We start from the raw sequence: 13,244 nt of genomic DNA on the forward strand, positions 1-13,244 counted from the left end.
ATTTGCTTCCCCTACAAAGAGTTGTGGACATCATAAAAAGTACCGTCAGACAAAACACGCTTTTTCTTCCAGTAGTCAGCAAATCAGAGCAAGTAAAAATAAACTGCCTTATTTATTTTAGAAATGTTTCCATTTTGCTGAGCAGTTTCCTTTTTAATAGCCTAATTCAAATGCTTTGCTAGATCCCAACTAAATTCTTTTCCTTACACTGACTCAGATTCTTTTCCCAAGAAGTTTTAACTTCTATGGAAGACTTGAACAAGGGTAAAAAAACCCGAATACATAGTTCCACGGAGTGGCCTTACACAGTAAATAGTTCTAGTAGTGCAGATGGTTTTGTGTTACTGCAGCTCTACCATCTGCTTGATAATGTAGTAGTCAAGTAGAAACCTTGGTGTAATGCAGACATAATAGCCCTACAATACAGTTCCTAGGGCAGGCCCCAGACAAGGATATGGCATCTACCTATCTTTCATCTGCAACCTCAATCTGACTTCAGGAAATCTACAAAACCTCTCTTGGCTTGCAACCAGTCACAACAGGGATTTTCTTTAAAGGGTGCTGGGGCTGTTTCTCCCTGATGTTGTCTCTGCAAGGACAAGCTGTGTGGAGGTGAAACGGAGAGATGGGGTATGATTACACATTTAAACAGGGAGGCACCAGATTGTTCCTTTAGGCATGCAATATAGATGACTGTAGTCATGAGGCTGCACAGGTGGGCTGAGGAAGACAAAGAAGGCAGAAAACACCATTTCCTATTGCACTGTAGATGCCAGGCCGGCAAAATCATTAAAAGTAGGATAAAGATACAGGAGGCAGGGGCATATGTGTTTATTAGCCAGTAGGCACCTGCCTAATGAACACCCTGGCTGTGAATTTAAGGTGTGTATTTGCATTTTATAGTATTGCCCAGTGGTCACTCATGTTATTGGGCAGACACTCCAGAAGAGTGTATTCTTGGGAGACTTGGAGCCAGCTCTGAGATCAGTGGCAGCAGTGAATCCCAATGAGTCTACTGGATTTTTTTTTCTTTTTTTTTTTTTCCCCAAGACCAGCACCTGATTGTGCCCTGAACCAGGCGTTTGAGATGGTCTGAACAGCCACCATCTCAAACCAGGGTAAAGCCACTATAGAAAGAGCACACATAAGGAATGGGCCACCACAGAGCTGTCACAGGCTGTTGTTACCTGTGTAGATTTTGGGAAGGCTGGCAGTGGCAAACATGCACCATCCTCCTCTATGAATATAATACCATTACACCTTTCCCAGTTTGCATCCCAATTCATACCCGCACTTCTGAGGAATCCCAACGTAGGGATACGGTTCACTAGCTGCAGTGGGGTCCTGCAAGAGGACTTTTGGGGTAAAAAAAAAAATATATAAAATTAGAAGGCTTGAAACCTATTCACGTTGTTGTGAAATACTGGGGGAAAAGTTGAAAGGATCCAAGGAGGAGACTCACAGGCATGATTGATTGTCTTTAATATTGCTGGAGTTTTTAACATATCAGGATGAGAAGGCAATTAATGAGATTTTATAGGCAGTAAGCTGAAGGGTAACTGCATTCCTAAGAAAAGCTACTTTTGAAAAAAATGCAGATTTGACACCAGACTGCAGAAGGGAGAGGAATTCTCTAAAGATTTTTTTTTTTTACTAAATTTTCAATAATGATTCAGACACACTTCATATTACTCATATTTATCTTAATTACACTTGATATCACACAGTAATTGAAATCAGGAATACAAGGTGTGAGAAAGACTGGTAGAAGACACAGACTAATCTTTAGCAAGCTTAGTTAACATAAAGGAAATTGGCAAGAAATAAAATGTTAGAGAAAAGATACATCTACAATAAATACACTGTCCTCCAAAAAAAGAGCTTGGAAACCTAAAATAATTTTCAGAAGAGAGTCTAGACCAAAAACAGGGAGTATGCACAGCTGCCAACTGTGTCCAGCACCTGAAAAATCCTGGGACAATTACAGAAAGGTGTAAACATTTTGGAACTATCTGCTGTCCAGAGAAAAACAAGTCAAACAAATAATAGTATCTTTATCAGTGTATTTTTAGTAGCAGAATAAAACTGTTTGTAGAATATTAAGTAAGTGTCCAGAGATTCCTCATCCCAGAAGCATTTCTCCAGTCATGAGAAAGACACTCAAAGCACAGTCTAAGCACTGTTTTACACCAAAAGTAATTAGTGAGAACAGAAGAGCCTCTTAGTTATGATAAGTAAGAAAAGAGAATGACAGTTTCTGGCTTAGTTGCTTGAGGGTAATCAAATATGTGACACATCTTTTGAGATATTCTTTGCTTGTTGAAGCATTTTAGAAACTCATAATAGCCATAGGAAAGGAAAAATAAGTGTGTCTGCCTCACAAAATACAGACAGTTGGGTTTTTTTTCCACAGATATTGCTCTATCCTTCAATAATAGTGTATAAATGGAGAAATGGAGGTTGATGAGGCATCTGGTAAGATGAATGTTCTCCAAGTATCTGACAATTGTGTTTGAAAAATGCAGGCTTTTATAAGATAAATAATTTTCTGAGATTATCCAGTCTTAGAAATAATGAGGAATAAATTTTCAACAATCACACCAAAAAATGAGACACTGCAGAAACTCATTAAGGTCATCCCAGTAAGGCAGCCTGGGAAGTACACACTGAGGCTCTTATTACCAGCTCAATTCAGAGGTACGTATCATTGATGACTTACTACTTAAGGTAATAAAATTATGTCAGGGCAAGTACTATAGCAATCTTCAGATGGTGTAACAAATGGTAAAAGTCTGTAGAAAGATGGAAAAAAAAAAAAGCAGTATGAAACCTGTAAAAAACAGTAAAGTGGACAGTGCAGTTGCGGAAATGCACAAAACAAACTGTAAAAGTATATTCTGGCAAAGATCATGTTATAATGTTGTGTCATTGACTGGAAATTACATTATCGGAGGCTTTAATAATCATATTGCAGCACATCATAAATCTGTATTTGTCAAACATAGAGTATTAAAATTGATGTGTCTAATGATGTGTTCACTGTAAGCACTCAGGATTTTAAACAAATAGTGGAGGATTAAAGAGTTAAATGAGAAATATAAATTACCAGATATTATCCACTGAATTGTTTACTGGACAGCGCAATAAAAGAACAAAGTTTAGTCTTTGACAAAGGATCCAAGCTTGACTTTGCTGAACTTCAGTGCCTTAAGTTGAGACAATCCCCAGGAGAACTGCTAATTACCATGAAATTGTAGCCAGAAACATTTCTTAAACCAAGACAGCAAAAAGCATAATCGACCCCAATTAATTTAAAATGTCATAACATTGCAAAGAATAGTAAAATGACTGAGGTTCCAGGATGCCTGAAAATTATATTTACACCACAGCAGCATATGGTAGGCTCAAAGGGCTGTGGTTACTGAGGCAGCTGCTTATACTTCTGTAAAACAAGCTTTCAAGGGACAACCTTTCAGGAAAAAGCTGTCATTTGCCCTTCGCTTTATATTTAGTGGGAGATAGAAGGAAGCAACGTGTAGCAGTGAAGTAAACATAAAGTGGAACAAGTGCGGAAATCTGTTTGTACCAGCTCTCACATGGAAAAAGAAGTCAGCATCTGCAGCAAGCAGGAAGGAGAAGGAAGTAGCTTTTAGGATCACAGAATCATAAGATCTTTAAGGTTGGGAAAGAGCTCTCATTATCAAGTCCAACTGTCTGTTCAACACCACCAAATCAACTAAACCATGTCCTGGAGTGCCACGTCTATACATTTTTTGAGCACATTCGGGGATGGTGACTCCACGACCTCTCTGGGCAGCCTGTTCTAATGCCTGACCACTCTTTGGGTGAAGAAATTTTTCCTAATATCTAATCTAAACCTCCCCTGATGCAACTTGAGACCACTTCCTCTTGTTCTGTTGCTTATTATCTGGGAGAAGAGACCATTCCCCAGCTCACTACAACCTCCTTTCAGGTAGTTGTAGACAGCGATAAGATCTGTAAGGACCTGTGCCATCAAACACACTCTTGAAAGGATTCCTGAGCACTTTTTAGATGGTTAATATTGAAAGTGCTTGTAATGTAAAAGGTTGCAATATAAAATTGAAAGGTTAAATATTTTTATGTTAATATCAAAGATAAATTCAAAGTACCACAGTGCCACCGGATAATCCAGGTGAAGAGGGAGCTCAGGAGGTGCCTGGTGCAAGGCATGGCTCCCATCAGTCAGCCACGGGGTCAGACCAGGCTGCTCAGGGAGGGAGGGAGCCTGCACAGCCCGCAGGCTGCCTGTCCTCCTGGGCAAAGGTTTCCTTATGGCTGGTCCCAACCTCTGCTGTCCTTGACCTGCTCACTGTGCCCCTCTAAGAGTCTGGCAGCCCCCCACAGGCACTTCAGCTGCTTTTAGGTGTGCCCAAGGGAACCCCTTGTCCAAACTGAACCAGCCCTGGTGCTCCAGCCTCTGTATACAGCACTGGAGCAAGCTGGGAACCCAGCAGTGTGCCCTTCATAGGTCCTGTCCATGGAGTCTCTCCCACCTGCTGTAGTGTGCTCAGTTGCCTTTGAACTGTGAGTCTGGAAATGGGTCTGCTTCCTTAAGGAGCCTGATTCCCCTTACAAATGCTAAAAGTTTTGTGGAAAAACAAGAAAATCCAAAGCATAAAAATAATAGAGGAAGCTGTATTTTTTCATAATATTGTTTCTGTGCATATATAGACCTGTATTTGAGAACTTGGAAGCTCCTTGCTGAACAGACCTGAAATACTCATACCTTATCATTTCCTGTGACAAGTATGGTCTGGAGAACAGAGGAATTTGAAGTCCCATGCTATAAGACTGTGGCCCACAGAGCAAAAAACTGCTGGGATATAATAGGAAAAGATGGCTCAGTGCTTTTCTACTGAGATCAGTAATGAAAATCAGCATGCACTTTAGTGAAGAGTGGGAAATAGGCTGGAAGGAATAAAACTCCTGGATGTTCAAGGCCAGCTAAGGTGACATCTGCATGAGAAGGAAAAAAAAAAAACCACAAAAGCATCATCACTAAGTGATGCTGAGAGCCACCTAACAGCCAGGCAACACAGATGTTGCAGTTAGTGTGGCTCCTGGCTGCACCATATCATGTGAAGCTGCACATTTTTGGGTATTCTGTAGTTAGACCTGTGCCTGACACTAGTTTTGCTGTCGTGTATCTGTGTGATCACATGCAGCAGAGGTTATGGTGCTGCCACCAAAAGTTATGAAACAGAGAAAGGGAATACAGTCACAGTATGACAATTTTGTGTGCCCTTCTCAGGTGTAAAATTAATAAACCAGCCACTACGTTAAAAAGCCTTGTCTGATATAAATAAAGGTGACAAATTCCTAGATAGCTTACAGATGTTTTATCTTCAAATTACCTGGGTTTGCTCACAGCTTGTGACAGAAATTTTTGTTGATGTGATTCGTGCACTGTGAAGTCAGAAAGATACACAGATGAGTATAATAAATTATTTGGAATGTGCATTTACACCACATTCAAGTGTTCAGCATGTGTCCTGCACCAAATAAAGTCCTTTATGTAGAGGTAAAGAAGTGTAGGCAGTTTTTAATGGGGAGCAGCTAACCACAAAATAATCTGGTTTGTATCAATCTGTGCCTCACCTGATTTGTCCTGTGCCCACAGCCGGTGTGTAAGGAGATTGAAGGCAGCAACAAAGGGAGCTGTGTGTGAGCCTGAACAGACGTGACAGGCAGGTTTATGCTGCTGACTGCTGCTGCAGTGGGGCCTGTCAGCAAAGCACTGGAAGCTATGTTTAAAATAACTTCCATCTTAACCATGGCACCTGTGAACACATTTCATGTCCCGGCCATCTTAGGCCAGGACCTTGCTTGTATCTAGCAGTGGTAATGAAAAGCAAAGCAGCACGCTTCTCCCTACTCTGTTGATTTATCTCCTTCCACTGTGCCTGGGGATAGTCTTTTTTTTCCGGGCTACTGCCAAGTATTTGCAATAACATCTTCACAGGGCACCACTGAGCTTCTCACCCTGGTCCATTGGTGGGATCAACAGCATACTGCCTGGTAAGGTGTTCTACCCATATCAAAGTGTATCGACATGTACTGAATATATACGTCAGTATTCGCCAGCTTCACACCCCAAGACAGGCATCACTTACCTGATATACATAAAAGAGGGTCACATTCTTTTTTGTACATATTTAGTATCTATGGAGAAGTTTGGAAAATTCCCAGGTCTATCTCTCAGTTCATTTTTCTAATCAGTAAATCAAATCCACACTTGACAGAAACTTAGATCATTTACCTTAGGAAGGGATTCAATAATGTAGCTTAAGAGACAATTAATTAATATAGCTTTAATATAAGGAGAATTTGTGTGTTTTGAGAATAGAAAGTATTTGCGTGTTTTGGATTTTAGTAGAATAAAATTTGTAGACATTTTTTCTCATTCATTTCTCCAAAAATGATAAAATTAGCAGCTGATACATTTAGTATATGATTTGCATTGTGCTTTAATTTCTATTACCCTTCCTGTCATCTGACCAGTGGACTTGATACAATTGTGCAGCAAAGCTGTTCATTTTCCTTGCTTTTATGAAACTTTACATTTCATCCAATTAAATTATTTAATATAATATTATGAAAATTTGTCTTATAACCTAAATTACTATTTCCCTAAACTTAAAAAGCATTTGTGTTCTCTATGCAATGTATTTCATAAGAACAGAGTTAGAGCATTTAATCTGGAACTCTATAAATTCAAAGCGCTCATAACTAAAACTAGTTTAGAATTAACATGTAAATTACAAAACATTAAAGATGAACACCTAATTCACCCCTCCCCCTCCTTTTCCACCCCCTCTCCCAATATTTATATCCTTTGTTACAATGGGCACATGGCTTTGTTAAAAAATCCTAGGAGGGGTGTTTTGTAAGTTTTGTAAGATATTAAAGATGACAGCTGGAAAACTATGCAAGCAGTATTGAAACCAAATATAATAGTTCACTGGCAATTTCCTGAGAACAGTTATTTTTAATTACATGTGTATCAGCCATTCAATGGAAAATCACATGTGTCACGGTAAATTTCATCTAACTATGATCAGAACCAAACAGCTGATTTTAATATTTTTTATATACTGTCTCATATTTTCTGTTGCTTATTATATAGCACATTAAAATAATGCAATACTGATTTGTCAGATAGTCATTTGGTGATAATACAAAAACTATAATGCTACAACTAGCAAAAAACCCAGCTTTATATTAGACAGTACTTCTTATGTAATATAAAACCAGTGTGAATTCTTCAAATAGTAAAAAAGCTTGTAAACTAAAGGGTGATGAGCTTTTGGTTGAATCATCTAGCAATGAAAATTAAAGATTCATATCTCTTCATATTTACAAGTAATCACTGCTGATTGTTACGCGCGCTGAAAACACGCCAAGCAGCATGCATTAGTGATGATTCAGAACCTCTCCTGCTCGCGCACCAACACACACATGTGTGGATGCACATGCATGCTCAAACGTACTCCTGGAAAGGGAAGAAGGAATGTTCAGTGCTCATGTGGAAGCCAAGAGCAGGAAACAATTTCCTAGACTGAACTGCTAGTTTTAGGCTTCTTGGTGCTCATTATTTTATATTTTTGGGGTGTTTTTCTCCCTGGACATACTTAAACACAGAACTTACTCACAGGTTATATCTGATTACTACCAATCTTACCTCTTTCTCATCCTGAGGCGAGGCTGGGCCTTTCTATTTTTATTTAAGAAGCCAGTGAGCTGTAAAAGCAAACACAAGAATGCGTTCAGGCCTCCCTTTCGCCTTCTGACTGTATTTGCTACCTGTTTCTTTGCAAAGCCCAGAAGGGAAAAAAACATATATACTTGATGTAAATTTGAAACAGAAATTCCTTACAGAGATTGGTACTGACAAAGCACTACACTATTTATTTATTGGTGCCTCTGAAACACAGTGGCCTTTGCAATGGAAGTTCAGCAGTTAATTTACAAACTAAGACACTGGAATTACAGAAGGTAATTTTCCTTATTGTCCTTCAAAATGTGTTTGAGGGCATAGTCTTTACCACACAGCTGTCTACACCAAGCAGCTACAATGTTTTACACGTGAGCTAACTGCATTTATTGAATAAAGCTTTGCACAGCTGGTTTTTGTTTGCCCTTTTGGCATTTTAATATGTGTGCATAAATCAAGCAGATTTTGTGGTTTAAAATCATTGCCCGAAAACCTAACAGAGTAAACTGCTTACCAAAAAAAAAAAAAAAATCTCTAATGTGGAATAAAAGGGTGAAACAGCCTTGCCTGGACCTCAGCCTGAGCACACAAAGTGATTCAGTGTAGCAAAGCAGAGCAGGACACCCTCTTCTTGAAGGCTGTTGTTTCATTTGTCTTTTAGATTTGGTTCCTTCTCAGTTGTGTACTTCTGGTACAACAAGATCCCTTCTGTTCACAGGTGCATAGAAAATAGCCTATTACTCGCTCCATAGGGACACATAACAAACCTTCCAGTTTTTATACAATCTCTGCTTTGCACAGCATTTCCCCATTGTCTGGTTAAGTTGTACAGGGCTATTGCAACACAAGCAATAAACACTAATAACCAAGGCGTAGGTAAATAAAAAATATGACCAGCTTCCTTCTCATCCACCACCCACATATGCCAGTACAACCTTCCCTGCTGTCACTCCTGCATAAGCTGCCACAGAGAGCCTCTGGTGCCTGCCCCAGTAAAGGTGACTGTGTTATTTCCCCCCTGCCAGTGACACTGCTGCCTGCTGCACCACACAGCCATCGATGGCTGATTATCAGCGACACCAAACAGCCCTTTATCTTATCAAAACACCTAAGATGATAATTCTCTGCCAGTTGTATTGCATAGTCCCTTTTTTCCTCTACATACTGCATTTAAATACACTTTTGCAATTCCACCTGATAACGGGAGCTAGGACAGACAAGGAAACCCTGTTGTTGCCCGTGCCAACTCTCATCTGTGAAATTAAGTGGTTTATACCGCAAAAATATTTCCTGATGAGTCTCTGCAATTAAGTTTCATGCATAAGCAAATAATGTTACACTACAGGAAGAATCACACTTTGAATGGAAAAATGTATTTCTCAGAGCTGCTCTGTTGCACATGGTTTCTGCAAACAGACTTCCATTTTAGTGCTTGGGGGTGTACAGCACCCTTAGCTTTCCCTAGAAAAATCATTGAATGTGACAGGATTAAGGCCTAAATGCTTTAAAAAGCTTCTGGTACCATTCAGCTGCTCAGACAGGGATTAAAACTACTGCAGGCAGTAGCAGAAAGTGGTAAATATTGACTCAGCAGTAAATAAAATCAGTCCATTGAGGTGGAGTGTACAGTATGTGGTACAGCAAGAGTCACGAGAAAGCATTATTGCTCTTGGGCAGATTAAACAGTTTACATCACTAAAGCACACGCTGTTTCAGGAAAGTCAGAGCCTTCATTAAACACAGGGGCACTTTACACTCACAGCAAAATTTAAACAAGAAAATTGTGTGTTCTTTACTTTAAAAATCTATGCAAAAAGTTATTATCCACATGTGTAAATTTTAGGTCCTGTCAACAACTATGTAAAAAAATCTTACAATTCGTTATTTATAAAATGGAGGATGTTTCAATACCATTCTCCCCTATGAAAACACAAACTCTTTGAGTTAAACAGATCACATACAGGTGATAAAGTGATGCGAAAGTTTAACAGCTCTTTTCAAGGCTTGTTAAAAGTAGTTAGTTCCCCTCAAAATGGTAACTGTAGCGCCATTTTCTACTCAGCATATAGCAGCATCTGTGAATCTACAACTAGGCTGAAATGTGTTTTCTTCATCTGAGCTACTTTCCTTTTCATGTTTCCACCGAGCTATGAATATGCCATCAAATGGTGGAAGAAATTCGCAGTAATACAATGATGAGCTCACCTTGATTTGGTTGCTCTTGCTCTCTCTTTACTTCGGGGGATAAAAGCAATATAAAGGAGGCAATATTAGTATTAAAAAAGCAAGTATGCCTAACCGGTCAGGCTCCCTGAATACATCTATGTGAATATCTGAGCAGAAGAACATGGCTCTGTTACGGAAACACAGCAAGCAGAAAAAGAAACAACTCGGGAGCTTTCACTGTATACCAGTAAAACTGCTGGCAAAAGAACAAAAAGGGACACGAACTTGCCAAGTGCCTGTGTGATAAGAGAGGGTGTTTGTATTTGAGGGGGAAATGGTTTATGTTTGAGTTAAGCTGAAACAGGAGAACAGCAGTCTAGTGTGCTTTGTATTTTTCTTTCCTAATACTTGAAAGACCATCTGCTTAAATCTGTGTGTATGTATGGGTCAGTTACTAGTCCTCGGTAACATTTTCACAATGCCCTCCTACAACACTAAAAGCTAAACATAACCTTAAAGGTTGGAAAATACCATAAAATCACTTTTTCTCTTTTAAGCCTAGCCCTTTTCAAAGGCCTAAATATAAACATTTGTTTGTGATAGATTTGTGGTGATACTGAATTTGGAACATAAATACAAACACTTGATATAAACATGAGAGGAATGGTAAAGTGATTGCATCATACCTCAGATAACTTCATTAGGGACACCTGTGTAGAGTGTCACCCTTTTAAATATGACATGGGAAACATATGAAAATGCAAAATATATAATGACATATTCTCCATTAGAATAGACAGGAAGTATGAATGGAATATTCAGTATGCGAATGTGGAAATGTATATTTATTTACTTATCATTTAATTGTAAACTAAAAGTAAGTATTTGGTATTATACTCAACCTGAAATCAACTGTATCTCTGAGAAGAACATTGACTTGTTGAATAATTTAAGTTTTACATAAAAAGGGCAAATATATTCTGGTAAAGAGTACTGCATAATGTATATTTCAATATGCATTTTTTATCTGAATTCCAAATATCAGATTATGCATGAGCAGCCTAACCAGAGTTTGATGTCAGCAGGTGAGCTATCAGAGGAACTTCTCCAAGGCCAGAGGGAGTCTCACAGGTCTACACAAAGAACAAACCGACTAAAAGGGCATCTTTTCATGGGCAGAGAAAGCCTGGCTTGTTTCCAAGATACTGACTACCACAGTGTGGCACAAAATATACCCTGTGCACAAGGCTGGTGGCATCTGAAAATGGACTGATGCATCTGGAAATCGGCACTGTTGAGCATAGACAGTACAGACAGGACTCCTGCATGCCATGCAAGACGACCCTCAACACACGTGCTGCTGAGTCCTCCAGTGAGCAGCCAGCGTGGCTCTCACAAACCTGCTGTGGTGCAGGCCCATGGCCTGGCAGCAGCCTGCTAGAGCAACGATGGAGGTACCTGTGAGAAACCTCCCTGCCAGCACCCTGCCACCCTCACTGGAGACATTAAGTCCGGTTCAGCATCCCCCTCTGTCCTTAGCTCCTGCTCACACCCCTGCCCTCACCTGGCTTCTATCCTGAGGGACAGAGGTGGGAAGGACTGAAATGCACACCATCTCTGCAGACAGGGGCCAAGGCTCAAGTTTTCCAAATCGCATTTTAAAACAGCACTGCCTGCATATTGAGGATAAAGAAACAGTAAACAGAAGGTATGGGCAAATGGCCTGGCCCAGAATTCCCACCAAGCTCATTGAGGATAGATGAACTGGTGAGCACAAGCTGAGTTTACTGACACAGGGATCAGTAAATGATGCAAAGAAAATATATCCTAACCTCCATTTCCTAAATTATTAGTAACCACAGAATATTTTATAAATACACAGGGAATGAGTGGACAGCTCATGTATTATTCAGCAGCCCTTTGGTGATATTATTAAAAAGAAGCTTCAAAGCCAGACTGTGAAATTAATGCAAAACTCTGAATTTGAATGGGAATTTTAATAGCTTGTTAACTGTTAACTGCTTATTTGCAAATCTGAAGGATCTATTAACGGTTGGCCTTTACACCTTGGAAACAAGTACTGAAGGTAGTCTGAGTTTATGAAAAGGAAGTATCACCAAAAGCCAAACACATTATGAATTTAATAAATCCAAATATCTTTACTAATCTCTTGTAAGAAAGCGTATCAGTCGGCATGTATCTCCTTCACCTAGTAAAAGGTTAAATGAGATCACTGAAGTGAAAGAGAATGTTCTGCACTGTACATATTAAAAGATGTGACAGCGACATGAGCTGTTACAAAACGTCTTTCACCAAATGAAAACAGTACAAAAAAGGAAGCAAATATCACTGTGACCTGCAGGCTACAGACAGAAAACACAGGGTACTAAAGACATGAACAAAGCAACCTTTGCACAAAGAAAGGCTTCACAAAGTGGTCAGCTGTACTACTCAATGTCAGTGTTTGTGTTTCTTCGTTTCACATTTTTGCAAGATGCTACTATGTGTTTTGACTCTTTTTTACACCATTTTACACAACTAAAATTCGTAAAAGCTCAAGAAGAGAATCTGGTGCTTCTCTCTCGGGAAGATCAGTAAGGGTTTTTTCTCTTGACCTTACCAAGGTCAGACTTTTGCCCTGCATATTCACAAAATAAAGATACTCTCCAGAAGGATCAAGGGCAACACAGACAAGGTTGAAGAGTATATGAGGTGGAACAGTTGTTCCTGGCTGCAGTGCATTGTTTTATAAGAAGCAAATTAATTCCATAGGATAAATTATTTCGGGGGGAGGAATAGAGAGAAAAAGAATACTAACTGCCTGTAGCTTATTATTAAGAAAACAGGGAAAAAAACAAACATTTTCTAGTACTGTAGGCAAACTATAAACATGCCACTTAAAATGTCAGCTTCTTTCAAAACTGCCTGTATATCATTGACATAAACGAGCTCACTGCTGTTAATGAGTGACTCATGGATGTTTATTGTACAGAAAAAACACAAAGTTATGTCATTGTACTTGTGCAAGTGAAATAATTTGCAAATATGCATCCATTTTCTATGGCATTACAATGAAGAATATTGTTTAAACAGATTTGCTTTGCCAAGGTGCAGTTCTGAATTTAGAAGAGATTTGTGGGAGTATGATTTAAAACTCATTTGGACTTTCCTCAGACATCATTAGGAAAGTAGAAGCAGGACTTAATAGTGAAAAATGTCTATTTATATACTCGGTATTGCTTTCTGGGGCATTCAAAGGCCTCACTGTTACTGAAAAAGTAATGATTTGGTCAATAATAAAAAAGCAGTAAATCCTTTACTT

Source organism: Gallinula chloropus (assembly GCF_964237585.1).
Source record: "Gallinula chloropus genome assembly, chromosome: Z".
Classification (NCBI taxonomy): Eukaryota; Metazoa; Chordata; class Aves; order Gruiformes; family Rallidae; genus Gallinula; species Gallinula chloropus.